Source organism: Melopsittacus undulatus, chromosome 12 (genome assembly GCF_012275295.1).
Source record: "Melopsittacus undulatus isolate bMelUnd1 chromosome 12, bMelUnd1.mat.Z, whole genome shotgun sequence".
Taxonomy (NCBI): Eukaryota; Metazoa; Chordata; class Aves; order Psittaciformes; family Psittaculidae; genus Melopsittacus; species Melopsittacus undulatus.
This window is the reverse complement of record NC_047538.1, coordinates 22,728,438-22,741,525: the sequence shown is the minus strand read 5'-3', so window position 1 is coordinate 22,741,525 and position 13,088 is coordinate 22,728,438. Positions and strand designations below refer to the sequence as shown.

At 39.9% G+C, this 13,088-nt stretch overlaps 1 protein-coding gene across 1 annotated transcript in view; it reads left to right on the top strand.

Annotated features, from left to right (window-relative positions):
- The window catches only part of TMEM132D (transmembrane protein 132D), a 182,248-nt gene that overhangs the window by 92,152 nt on the left and 77,008 nt on the right, over positions 1–13,088 (top strand). The window lies entirely within an intron of this gene.

Below are 13,088 nucleotides of genomic sequence, written 5' to 3'. Positions count from 1 at the left end.
TTCTAATGGTTCATGCTTTCATTACCAAGATGTATGTCACAGTTGAAATAGCTCTTTCCAACTGGTATGGTGGCCATCATACAAATCCAAGTTGTGTGACTGATCCCTTTGTTTCGTGTGACTGTTTTCATGGGCTAGTTCCTGCTGGGTCATCTCTGCTGGTTTGCTGATAAGAGAAGAGTCTTTCAGGTCTGCAGATGGGACCCTAATGCACAGTCACATGAGTTATGGAGTGTTGAGGGTTAAGGCTGTACAAGTGATCTGATTTACATAATGTGAAATGTAGGGAGTTTATTTGTTCCATCCCTTAATTGGAAGATAAAAGATTTCATTTCTAGTAGTTCCAGTTGCTGCAGAAAACACTAGTTCTTCTCATATATGTCCATTATTCCTTTAGTGGTATACCAAGTGGTATAAGTGGCAAAAATGAGTCCATAAGAACAAAGATAGATTCTTGGGCAGTTGCTACAAATCAACTCACTTCATTTCCATTAAATATAATAAAGAAGGTCATTTTCCAGAAGCTCAAAGTTCTGTGCTCAAAGGTCACATGAAGTCTATAAAGTTATTAGTAGATGGCATTTAGGAGGCAACAGGTGTTGGGATATGGGTAAGAGAGAAATCAGAGATAAATGACAGGGGTCTCCTAATTACTGACAGACAGGGAATACTTTTAACCTTCTTTGCATTAACTGGAGTGTCAGGGAAGCAGCTCTGGGGTATCACAAATCTCCAGATCTTTGATGTACTTCATTTTGTGCTTAGGAGATGATGATTCAGGAGCAGATCTTTCAAGATGTCTAACTTAGATTAGCTTGATATTTCAGCTTCCCTGGGGTCTTAGCAAAGCCAGTTTGTAATTTAAAAATTTAAAATAAAAAAAAATTAATTCTCCTCTTCCCTTTAGGAAGAACCACAATGAAAACAAAGTGTTATATTATTTCTCTGATTCTGGGGTTAATATGGGTCGATTTTCCTGGGCTTCTTAGCAGAACATGTAATTTCATGTTTAGAAGCAGCAAACAGAAATGATGTTGAATATTTCAATTACAGGTTAATCTTTCAAAAGAACAATTTTACTGCTTCAACTTTAGGCAGAGCTTTGATTTTTTAATAGACTAGCACATACCACCTCTGCACCGTCCCCGTTTTCCACAGTCTTTTCTAGTAGCTGTTATGGATTTGTAAATTGCAAAGCAGAAGATTGGCCAATTTAGAGCTTCCTGTTTTCTCTTTCTTTGAGTTACAAAACACTGCAGTGGGAAGACTTAAGTGTATGTATCAGCATCAGGACATTCTGGAATTGCCTGCCTTCTGCTGAAGTTATTAGGGCACTTGCTGCACTCACCTTACCTTTCTCCAGTGCTCTTTTCTTTTCTTGGTTTTCCCTATGGCATATTAACATTCCAGCTTTTGAGCCCCCTGAAGGGCTCTACACCAATAATGGCAACACAAGTCACAGTAGGGCACTCAAGGATATTGATGAGTAAGGCTGTAGGGTGTGTTTTATGGCTGTGTGGGTACCATAAAGGCTGATACTCCTCATACTTCAATAGCACCTTTTCTAATTGTAAAGTGTAACAGAACCTGTCTTGATAAGCTGTACATGGGACCCCAGCCAGCCTTTGGTAGTGGAGTGGGAATAGATGGGAGAAGATATTTAATATGGGAGCATTGTAAGAACTGTGAGCTCCTGTTTGGATATTTGCAATGTATGATCCTTTCCCTTAAGCCTGGTGAAATACAGGCAGAGATGTTTATCCAGGGTTATAAAAAATTATTAGCCTTTTACCATGATTGCTTTGCAGTGGCTTTTATAGCCACACAGCAGTGTCTTGTCTTCTTGACAGAAACTAAACCATCCATTAAACTCATGGAAGAGGAAGATATTTGTATGGTATAAAGTTCTTCACCAGCACAGTTTCACACTGTAATTTGTGCATTTCTTGCATGAGCAGTATTCAAAAATCTTCCCATTTCCCTGCCAGTTTTTTCCTGCAAGGTCCATGTCTCCAGGTAGTGTGTGGCTGGGGAACTGGAGAAGAGAGGTCTTAAGAATTCATTGATTGGTACAGGGGTCATAGAAACAGAGAGTGCTTTATTCTAGATGGAGAGCTCTGGACAAGGAATGACAGATGATTACTTCATGGTAATTACTGAAAAATTTGAACTTGGGGTGGATGGGGGGTGTAATCACAAGTAAATAGGGAAGAAGCAGAAGCCTTCTGTGTTGTTCTTTGTTGTCAACTAACATGCATTGTAATTCTCTTTAACCATCATTCTCTTAACATTCACCTTGAACAGGGTATCCTTTGAGACAGAAACGCAGCACCTCTTCAGTTCAGACCTTTGAAATATGATATTAAAAAGGCACATGGTCCATTTGTTCATTAGCTGTCTTGAATATGCAAAACTGATGAGGCTTTTTGAGTTGAGGACTTGCAGTGTAGTGTGAGCGTCAGTGAGAATAACGTGCCTGAATCTTCTAGAGTATGAATTATTTTTATTAGCATCCTAAAGAATCAACTTCCAGTTCCTGTTTGACTTCTTTCAGGTTTTTCTTCCCTATTTTATTTTACTCTCATTTTGTTAGGTGATGAATGCCACAGTTTTAATCACTCAAATTGTACACTTGCTGCTATTCATTACTGTTGCTTTTCAAACGTTCTGTCAGCTCTTCCGTAATTACGGTGTTCACCTTTTGTTGAGCCTTAATGATTAGGTGAGGATGAGACACATACAAGCTCTGTAGCCAACTGTGCACATACAAGATAATTCCTACTGAGAAAGGCAGAGGGCAGATATGACATGCTGGTAAATGGATAAGTTGAAATCTCTTCTGTAAATAATAATAGCAAAAATGGTGAATAATAAAATACCTGGCTGGTTCTGAACTGAACCAGCTCTGAATCTGGAAATCACCTGTCTTGCTGTGTAGATGCCCTAAACCTGTTCTATCTGTGCCCTCCATTTATTTAATAATCTGATATGGAATCAGGGCAAATCTCATGGGGGAGATGTTGGTCCCAGTGTTGATAAATCCATTATTAGAGTAGTCCTTTGACTAGAAAATACACTGTGTTAACTTCACTTTCTCCTAGAATAGAGAAGAAAGTGTCTGCAGGGTGCTGTGTCCCTTCAGAAATTCTTTGAAAAGGTTGCAGGTTTAAAATTAAAATTAAAGGTGGTGTTTTAAATTTGTGAATCAATAGGTTAATATTAGAGTCGGCCTGGCTCACACAAATATAGTTGCCCTGATATTTAAGGCATTTTTAGGTTTAAAGATACCAACATGGACCGGATGTTTCAGGTAGTGGTAGGACATATGAAGATGATGCAGAAGTCCGGCAACTGGATGATGAGCACCCTTGTGTATAAAAAGCTTGTGAATCTGGATTGCTTTGAGAGACTCCCAACGCTTTCAGATGAATTGATCTTAATGTAATAGACTGCCTTGTATGATCTGTGCAACTGGGAAACAGCAGAAGAGTTTTGCCTTCCAGAGCAGGAATCCTTGAATACAGCAGTCATGGTAGTATATGTGTAGCCCAGGATTACTTCATACCAATCACGGTATTGATATTTTGAGGTTGGTGGTTGAGCTGTCTTGCTGCCCAGAGAATCTCAGACTCACTGGCAGCAGGACTAGGGCTGAATTAGCAGGTCTCACCTTGCCAGGGCCAAGCAGGACAGAGGCCCTACAGTATTTATCAGTTTGGCCCTTGGTGAGTTTATGCCCATATGCGTGTGGAGAGCCTGTTGTTCCATCTTACTGAATACAATGGGACAGCCCTTGGATATATTTATAATCTAGTCAGCATCAACCTAAAAAATAACCTCATCATTGGAGAACTGAAACAGGCAGGAAGAAAAGATGGGATTTGAAACTTGATTAATGGGACAGTGGTGAGGTTGCAGTCTGCTTGGCAGGGGAAACGTCTCCAAAGACAACTTTCCATTGCTCCCAGCCATGTTTTAGTAGGCAAAGGTGGGTGGTGAACATGTGAATTACAGTGAATTGCAGACTTGTATCAGCAACTGAGCTGCCATTATCTCTCTGGTTTTGGTCCATTATTTATTATCCTCAAGCAGTGCAACATTGGCCTCCAAGACTGTCAAATGGGGTGTGAGGCAGATTTAAATCACATGTAGGAGAAAACTCTTGAGAAGAGGCTCCTGATTTATGGCAGGCTTAAACAGAGTCAGTGACCAAAGCCCAACTCATTACTTTGCAACAAACATGTTGTAGTGAAGGCAAAGAATTATTCCTACTCATTTGACCCTACCAGTGAGTCCCAACTTGTTGAGCTGTCCCTGCTCTCAGAAGCACTCAGGAGGGTTCTTGCAGAGGAAAGCTGCTTTAGTGAAGAGCAAATTGACCTTTTTTCAAGCTGCAAGCGGAGGTCATTTCAACAAACTCAGGTGAGCTGTTAGAAAGAAAGATCACTTTATCCTTCATCTCAGGTGACTTACAAGGGTACCCCCCAGGAAAGGGTCACTGGTAGCAGTGGAGCTAAAAAGCCTTCTAAACCAGCATGATCATTTCTGCAGTGTCTGTGTCTCCACAGCTGCTATTGTACAAAACACATGTGGAGTGTTTATTTTACAAGGTCAGGTTAATAAACTAGCTGTAAAAAGAAAATGTCTGTATTTGTTGAAGAGAAATATTTTATATTGCAGAGCATATAGGAAACTTCGTGTTTAAGATGATATTTTGTTAAAAGCTCTGTTTTGGTACATCCTAGCAAAGTTACCAAAGCAACATGGACCGTAAAACAGTTCTGCCATTGCAGATAGGAGATGATCTTGTCCTCAGAGCCATTAGAGCCATTTTGGTTGCTGAGAAGTTGTATTTATGGCAGTCATATTAAATAAATAGTATCCCAAACCTGAACACTGGTTTAATATTATACCTTTTAGATAATTTATTGTTTTAACTTGGTCCTGATGTTCTTCATAAAAATGTAATGAAAATGTTGACAGAAAGTAAACTGTTCTACATGCTATCAGTGTAAGAAGCTGGATAAATAGATGAGATAAATAAATAAAATCGATTGCTGCAGCATAGAGTCTATCTATTATACAGAAAGCTTTTCCATATCAAAATTATTTCTAATAATTACAGGAATCAGCTGTCATGGCAGTTCCAGTCATTGCTGGATTTTAAAAATGCTAAGGGTATTAATGTCCTTAAAAGTACATGTAACTGAAACATTAATTGTTTAGCTAGTGCTATTTATGTTCTATTGGAGACTGGATAGGTAGCTCAGAATTAGCAACCAGAGTGCTCAGTGTTGCATTTAATTATCACCTCACCCTGAAAAACTTAAAGCCAGAGCAGACTAATGATAAAACCAGAAAGAAAATACTGGTCCCTTCTACAGAAGAGATGGGGATGGGCAGTGCACTCGAGTTTCTCCTGAAGTCCACAGACTGCCTTCTCCTAGACCAAGGTTTTGGTTTGGCTCTTTCTCCCATTACAGTGGATGTAATGGGTGGATCATGGTCAGGGAATGCAGACCTAGCTGTGCAAGCTCTTTCACCGTTGAAGTTTACAGTCCACACATAGCTCTAAAGGCAACATGGCTTTCCCTGCCTTTTCCTTAAGCCCTTTCTGCTCTGGTGCTTTGCTACGTCTCAGGTTGGCAGACTGATGCTGTTTTCTATCGGGAGCTGCTCAGGAATACAGTGGGGATCCATGCTGGGGTAGCGGAATGGAGTATTGGAGGCTGTTGCAGCCTTCTCTCTGCTATTTAACATCTAAGCTGACGATGAGGATGCTTTTGGATTAAATTAATGCTTTTCTGTGGGAGAGCTGAAGTGCGAATCTCCATCCGTGTGTATGATACAGATGAACAAATTGATTACAGGGAGGATCTGCTTTTGGCTGTCACTGGCCTGTGTTCTGCCTGGCAGCTGAGACGTGCTGGATAACATCAGCCAGAATCAGCTGCACTACTCAGCTTTAACGAGGGAATACTGCTGAACACTTCACTGACAGTCAGCTTTATGAAAAAGGAAAAGATGTCTAGGGAGTAGTTAAAAGCTTTTACCTTCCTAATTCATAGCTTTTAAATTGCAATTACAATAATTCAGCAAGTTTTCAAATATTTAATTAAAATGTTACCCATTTCTGAAGAGGGACCTTTTAAATCAAAATGATTAGTGAATCACAGATGAAATCTGCTCATGGGAAAGAGAGAAATCTTTGGATTTCTGTGCTATTGCAAGCAACCATTTTCTTTTCACAAGTATATCCTATTGCTTCCTAAAATTAGGTAGATCAATGTCTTGCAATTTCTTGTCATACAGTTTATCATAGAAGGCCTTACAGTCTCTTGAACATTTCCTGTCCAGCTGGATATGGTTCTGGGCCATCTTGTCTGGACTGTGCTTCTGCTAAGAAAGGTTGGACTGGATGATCCTTGAGGTCCCTTCCAACCTGGTATTCTGTGATTATGTGATCTCTTGGCACTACCAGATCTGATTTTAATTATTTTTTCTTGAAAACAGATAGCCAAGATGGATACAGGATACCAGAAAATGTCCCTTACCATTGCTGTCTGGACATACATTGTTTTTCTCCATATGAAAGGATATTATGCATGGTTTTGGCCTCTGGCTGTTGGAGGGTGGTTTTGGTTGGTTGCTCAGGGTTTGTTTTAACAGTGACATTCATCCAGTGACTGAATATTATATCCAGATCTTTATTCTGCTCTGTTGTTTCAGGTTGAATATGTCTTACCTGTTGTCTGAAATTCTTGCTGTTGGTCCCCATGATTGAACTTTGCACTGTGTGGGACTGCATTTCTTTCCATTATTTTCTTTTTTCTTCCTGAATCGTTGGGTTTATCTGGTGCTTCTAATTTAATAGTTCAAACTTTGGTATTGACCATGCCACCCAAATTGAAACTGTTGGCAAAGTTTAGTAGTACCCCGGTTCATCTTGTTCCAGGGTCATTATTTACCCTAGGCTAATTCTGAACTGTTGCTGTACCAGTCTTACTGACTGCTTTGCCTGGACCCAAACCATTGGATTTGTTCTGTGTGGTTCAGGCAACTTCAACAGGATGGACTTTGTATTCAGAAGCTCATTAATCAGCCTTTATGCAGTGCATGAGTCAGATTCTATTTCACATTCTAGTAACTGTGATGAGCCTGTGCAACTAACAGAAGAAAATTTTTCATGCAGGAAGCACATAATAATCACTTATGGTTCAGAAACTAATTGAATCACAGGTATCTGAAACTACTTTCCAATATGTAGATGTCAAATGTTTATGCTTTTTCAGAGCATGAGACATTGGTATCTGTCTGCACCCAAATGATGGACCAGGCAGCTGAGTAATCCCATGAGGTGTGACCGTTCTGATATTCCTACATGACTGGGTTCCACAAGTGAATATACTCAATTGTACAGGGCTGATGTGTAGGGTTTATTTATTTTCCAATTAGAATTGACCATTAAAAGAGGCTTGGTTTGGTCTTCAGCTGTTATTATCACTGTTATGCTAAATATTGGCCTTACTCTGTCAGGCTTTATTGTCTAACTACCACCAAACTGACAGATTTGTGAGTCACTAGCACATAGCATTTTGTTTTGTACACAGGGAATGAAATGAGAAAATAACACAAGCACTTGGCGATCTCCAGAATCCAGAAAATGCCATATTATTTGGATTTTTCCTTCCAGAATTAATGACAACCCTGGGGTTCTTAACATTTGAAATAACAAGCAATAGCTCTTTCCCTTTACAATTAGACATTTTGTTGACCTGTGAAGCATGCAGTGAAATGGTAACTGTTCATTGCAACATCAATGCAGACGTTTTGCTAGTTAAATTCCCAAGCAGTGAAAATCATCAAGCAGATCTTCCAGTTAAATCCAATTCTTGTTCTGCCACAGGTTACTAGAGGCTTATGGGGAAAGATCTTGATGATGTTCTTGAAGACAAAAGGATAGAAATGTTGTTTTTGTATCTGGAGCTGCAGTTGCTGGCTGACTAATGCCACAATCACCTGTAATAGCAGAGATCAACAGTCACCCAGTTTTTGTCTGAGTGGGGCAGTGAGTAATGAGGGTTTGGACTGGCTGCTGGCAAAGCTGCTGCAGTTACACACTTTGCTGTGGAACATTGAAAATTGGGTTCCCCAGGGAGGCAGGAACAAACACAAGGATATTTTTCTTATGTATTAAAGCCTAAGAAAAATGGCTTTACATAACAGCTGCTGTTCTTCCTTACGTGTGCGTTACATATGTTTTTCTTGATTGGATGCATGCAGTTGAACTGGGTTGAAACAAGCCCAGTCCTTCAGCCCTGACACTTTCTGTGTTGCTCTGAAGCTACATGATGATATGAGATGTAGAAGACCCAGGGAAGCATGGCAGATCTGAACTTAGAGCAAACTTTCACTTAGAACTTTTACCTGCCTCAGCGGACAGAAGGTTTAGAAATGCTGGCCTGTTTTCACACTGCTGTAAAGCCACAGATATTAAAAATATTATGGGTTTAAAACAGAAAAAAATTGCTGGTGAATTGAGTGTTCAGAATAAAGGTCCCATAAATAATTGATAATTTGATGATTTCTGTGCCACCAGTTTAAACCAGCTCAAAGGGACCTTGTCTTCAGCAGGCAGTGAATGACTTTAAAGTCATGATGTCTCACATTGGTGCCCAGAAGCACCAGTAATAACTACAGTTATTGCACCACCTAATTTGGATTATTTTTCCAATACCTTTATATCTTTCAGGTAATCAGACTCAAACACACTGGAAAAGAATTTTTTGCTGAAATATAAAAATCAGGGATGGTGTTTGCTTACTTGTACTGAAATCTAGTGGGACTGGGTTTATAGAAAACAGATTACTGCCTTCTGTTCCTCTTTTGTTTCATGTAAAGTTTCACTCGCAGGATTTTGTACCACAATGCTGCCATACAGCACAGAGGTAAATATTGCAAAACAGTCTTTAATTCTGACTGCAAAATTGTTTTCACTGGAATACAAAAGACCACAGAAAGTCTTCCTCTGTGCTCTGATTTGGCAAATCTGGTCACATCAGGATCCAGAGTTTACAGTGATTTAAGAATATTCCTTCAAACATATACTGATGGAAGTGTTGTGTGTCTCTCCCTCTTCAGTCAGGGAATCTTTCTATAAGAGTTGTTAAGTCACAGAACAGCCAAGATTTAAGAGAGCTCCGGCTAGCCCCATGCTGTGCTCAAAGAGCCTGTTGCTCTAGGCTGTATCTACTTCAGTCTTGAATGCTTTCCAAAGATGGAGAGCCCACAGCCTCTCTGAGAAAACTGTTGCAGTATTGGATTCAGCCTCATGGTTGTTTTTCTATGCATCTAAATGGAATTTGCCATGTCCTAACTTGTGTCTTGTGCCTCCCATCCTATTGCCATACGGGCCTGAGGACAGTTTGGCTTCATCTTCTGTGTATCCTCTGATGGGGTAGCTGTAGAAAGCAGCAAGACCTCCCATTTGCCTTCTCTTCCTAAGGCCCAGCTCTCTCCATCTCACTGTTTGTGAACATTCTGTGTTCCAGCCCCCAACCAGGTTGGTGGCTCCATGCTGGCCTCACTTCAAGTGCGTCAATACCCTTGGCTTGAGCTACTGCCTCCCTTGGCTTCCCACCTCTTAATTGATGTGGTTATGAAAAGATTTTTCCCTTTTGGCACAATGAAAGGGATGCTGCCTTAATTGGTTCCCTTCAGATTAGTTATTTGAATAAAGCATAGCTGAAAAAGAAGCAGCAAATTTCTTCCTACTGAAATAGATCATCCCCACCGCGGTGCTGCAGACCAGGTACAGATCACTCTTCTCAGCTTCTTGCCATTATTTTTAGATGAGTTTTTTGATTCTGAGGTACCATTTGAGGGTCAGGAGCTTCCCTTTTTTCTTTTTTTTTTTTTCTTTTAAGGATTAAAGCTTTTGAAATTATTTATTTATGAGCCATGAAAATCTCCCCCAAATGGATTTTAACAAGTGTGTAATTGGATAATTTGACAACTGGTAAGCTGAAGCCCCAGAGATCAGGAATTACACTTCGCTGCAGAATAGTCATTCTTCATGTAGAATTAATTAGATTTCCTCTAGATTACAAGTAGTAAGAAAAATAGTCAATTAAGAGAATTATTCTCTGTCTTTTCCATCCTTCCTTTAATTGCCAGCCAGTGGTAATAAGAATTCCTTTTTCTATGTGAGATGAACTCGGAGGCAGGATGCCAGAAAGAGCATGAGGGACAGTGGATTAAACACTGGGCCAGGACTCAGAAGAAATGACCACCAGCTCTGTGTGTGACTTTGACTCACTTTATGAGGGATTCGTTATCCATTTGACCTGAAAGCTGCTGGTTCATTGGAGGCAGACAGCAAAGGAGGACAGGTTCCTGATCAGATGAGGATGATGCTTTTCTGCAGCATTTCTAAGTCAAGCAACACTTACTCCTCCCCACCAACACTCCTGGCTGGGTTGGTGCAAGTGCCTGTGCAGCTGGTGCAGAGCTGGGCTGAGGACCTGAGCTTGGCTAAAAATAACCAATCTGGGGTTTTTGGGTCATTCTGAACCCAGCTCAGTTCTGCAGTTTGCTTCATCACCTGCCCGTACAAAAGGAACAGTGGCAAAATTAAAAGAACAGCTTAAAAATCGTAGGCAGAAGCCACTTCAGGCAGCAGGGCTGCTTAACTGACAGCTTCAGGAGCAAATGTTAGCAAATAGCCTGGAAGGTCTGAAGGAAGCTCGATCCTTTGTCATACATGAATAGGGCATGGACAGCTGAACAGGCTGGAAAAGCACTTGGTACTGGCCAGTCCTCTCCAAGAGCAGGGACTGGGGCCAGTCCTCTCCAAGAACAGGGAATGGAGCTGTTTCCTTGGTGGAGATTTTGGGGCAGTGCAAAACAAATTTGAGAATCTGGATTTATGTGCAGGTTGTTTCTGAACCTGAAAGCATTTGTGTAAGCTTCAGTCTTCTTATACCTTCTTCTCCTCCTTTCTTTCACATTGGCTGTTGGAATGGCTTTGTGTGTGGGACCGCAAACAGCAAAGGAGGGGCTCTGAGGGGGAAATAATTTTATTTAGACAGGAAAGAATAAAGCAGAGCAAACAGCTGTGATTCAGATGGATGTCTGAGTCATTCATCGTACCTCCCAAGGCTCTTCCTGATATAAGGCACCTTACACTGTGCCTAGAGAGAAATTTAAACTGTGGGCTGTGCAGAGGTGTATTTTTACGTGTTACTAAGTGTTGTCTGGAGGAGCAATACGAACACATGGCCTCCACAAGAGGGGTCCTGTTCACCTTGGAAGAAGAACAGTAGAGACTCGCCTAAAGGTAGATGACATGGACCCAAATCACCCAGAATTAAGATCTCAGAATTTAATGTTTACTGAATGTAGAGAAATAAATTTGTAAGAGGACATTTGTTTCATTTTTATTGTGACCTTCAGAGAAGGGATGAGGGAAAAAGTAAAAAGAAAATCTGTGTAGCTGAGATTTCAGAGTACCTGATGTTGTTTTATAATCACTGATGTCATTCCTAATTGTGGGAAGAATACAAAAAACCAACAACATCAACATGTGAAAAACATTCATTTAAAAAAGCGTGACATTTACAGAGACTGAACTGTAGGCATATAAGAAATGTAAATGTGAAATTAAAAAAAACTGGTTCTTTTTTTCATACCACTTACTCGTAGCTCTATCATAAAATAGCAGAATTGCTACCCTGGAGTGGGATTCTGCGAAATTACTACCCTGGAGATACAGTAGTTACAGTTCAAAGTGACTTTTTTCTGCAGTGCTAAACTCCTATTTCCTAAACCCCTCAGCTCCAAACAGAGAGAAAGTGTTTAAGCCACTCCATACCTTGCATGAGAATCAGTCCTGACAATTTGAAAATAGATTGCAGGACTTTCAAATGTTCAACCCAAGAGTAAAAAACAATAAGTGTTAAAACACCTAGAAAAGTAGTGCAGCTTCCCAAAGAACAGCAATACACTGCAGTGTAAGGCTTTTCATTGTAATTCATACCAAAAAAAATCCCAAATTCTGCTTGTAATATTTGTGAGGCAAATTACCCTTGAATTTAAAAATAATTCTGCCTGTTTCAGTGGAATAAAGGTGTGTTGTTTTCATGTATGTATTTTCTCTTTGATCTGAAAAAGATGTCAGAAAATAGAGTTAGGTTTCCTTGTCATAACTGAGTACAAGCTAATATATGTATATAGCTCTTTGCTGATGTGGTGATAACAAGAACCACTAAAAAAAGTAAAAAATGTAGATATGAGGGGAAAAACAAAACATTTCAACACTTAAAACAGAGAGGAAAAAACTGAACATATGTAAAAATATGTAAAAGTATAGATCTAATTTTGTCATAAACACAACCAGAAAAGAATAGATCTGTATTGCAGCTGGCATCCAAGAAAGCCAATGCTCTCCTACTTTGGGGACTTGGTTGAGCAGATGCAGTAAGAGCTAGTGTCAAATGTTGTAGTTTAGAGGCATGTTTTGTTCTGTGGTCTGTTAAATTATTTATTCATTCTTTATTCTGAAAAAAAAATATTTTTCTTTAAAACTTTGCTTTCTGAAGCAATTCTCAGCTTTCTGTCCCAGCCCCAGTCTCTGTTGTTCTGGCTTCTCTAGAATGAGTGGAAGGTTTCCAATAGAAAGAAAAACTACAGTTACAGTTCTCTTACTTTCTAATGTAAGCTTTCCATATTAAACTGGGAAGACGTACATAAAGAATGAGAAAGTGTATTGTTGGTATTTAGCCAGAATATAGGTGGACTATTCTGTGAGCTTGAAGGTGTTGCCTTTCCTTGTTTCTGTTTTCCTTTCCGTGTGTCTCCACAGCCTTATTAAATAGTATGCTTTCTGAAGCAGCAACTGCTTTAAATGCATTATGTATATATAGTGTGCATAATAGCATGGCTCTGATTTCAGTTGGATATGCTGGGTTGCAATATAATGCTAAGAACAATACATGAGCAAGCTCAAGTAGTGGAGGTTGATTGCCTCCTCAGTTTTTCCATGGGGGCTTAAAGACGTAACTTAGGGCCCTGTGATTGAGCCCTGGTGT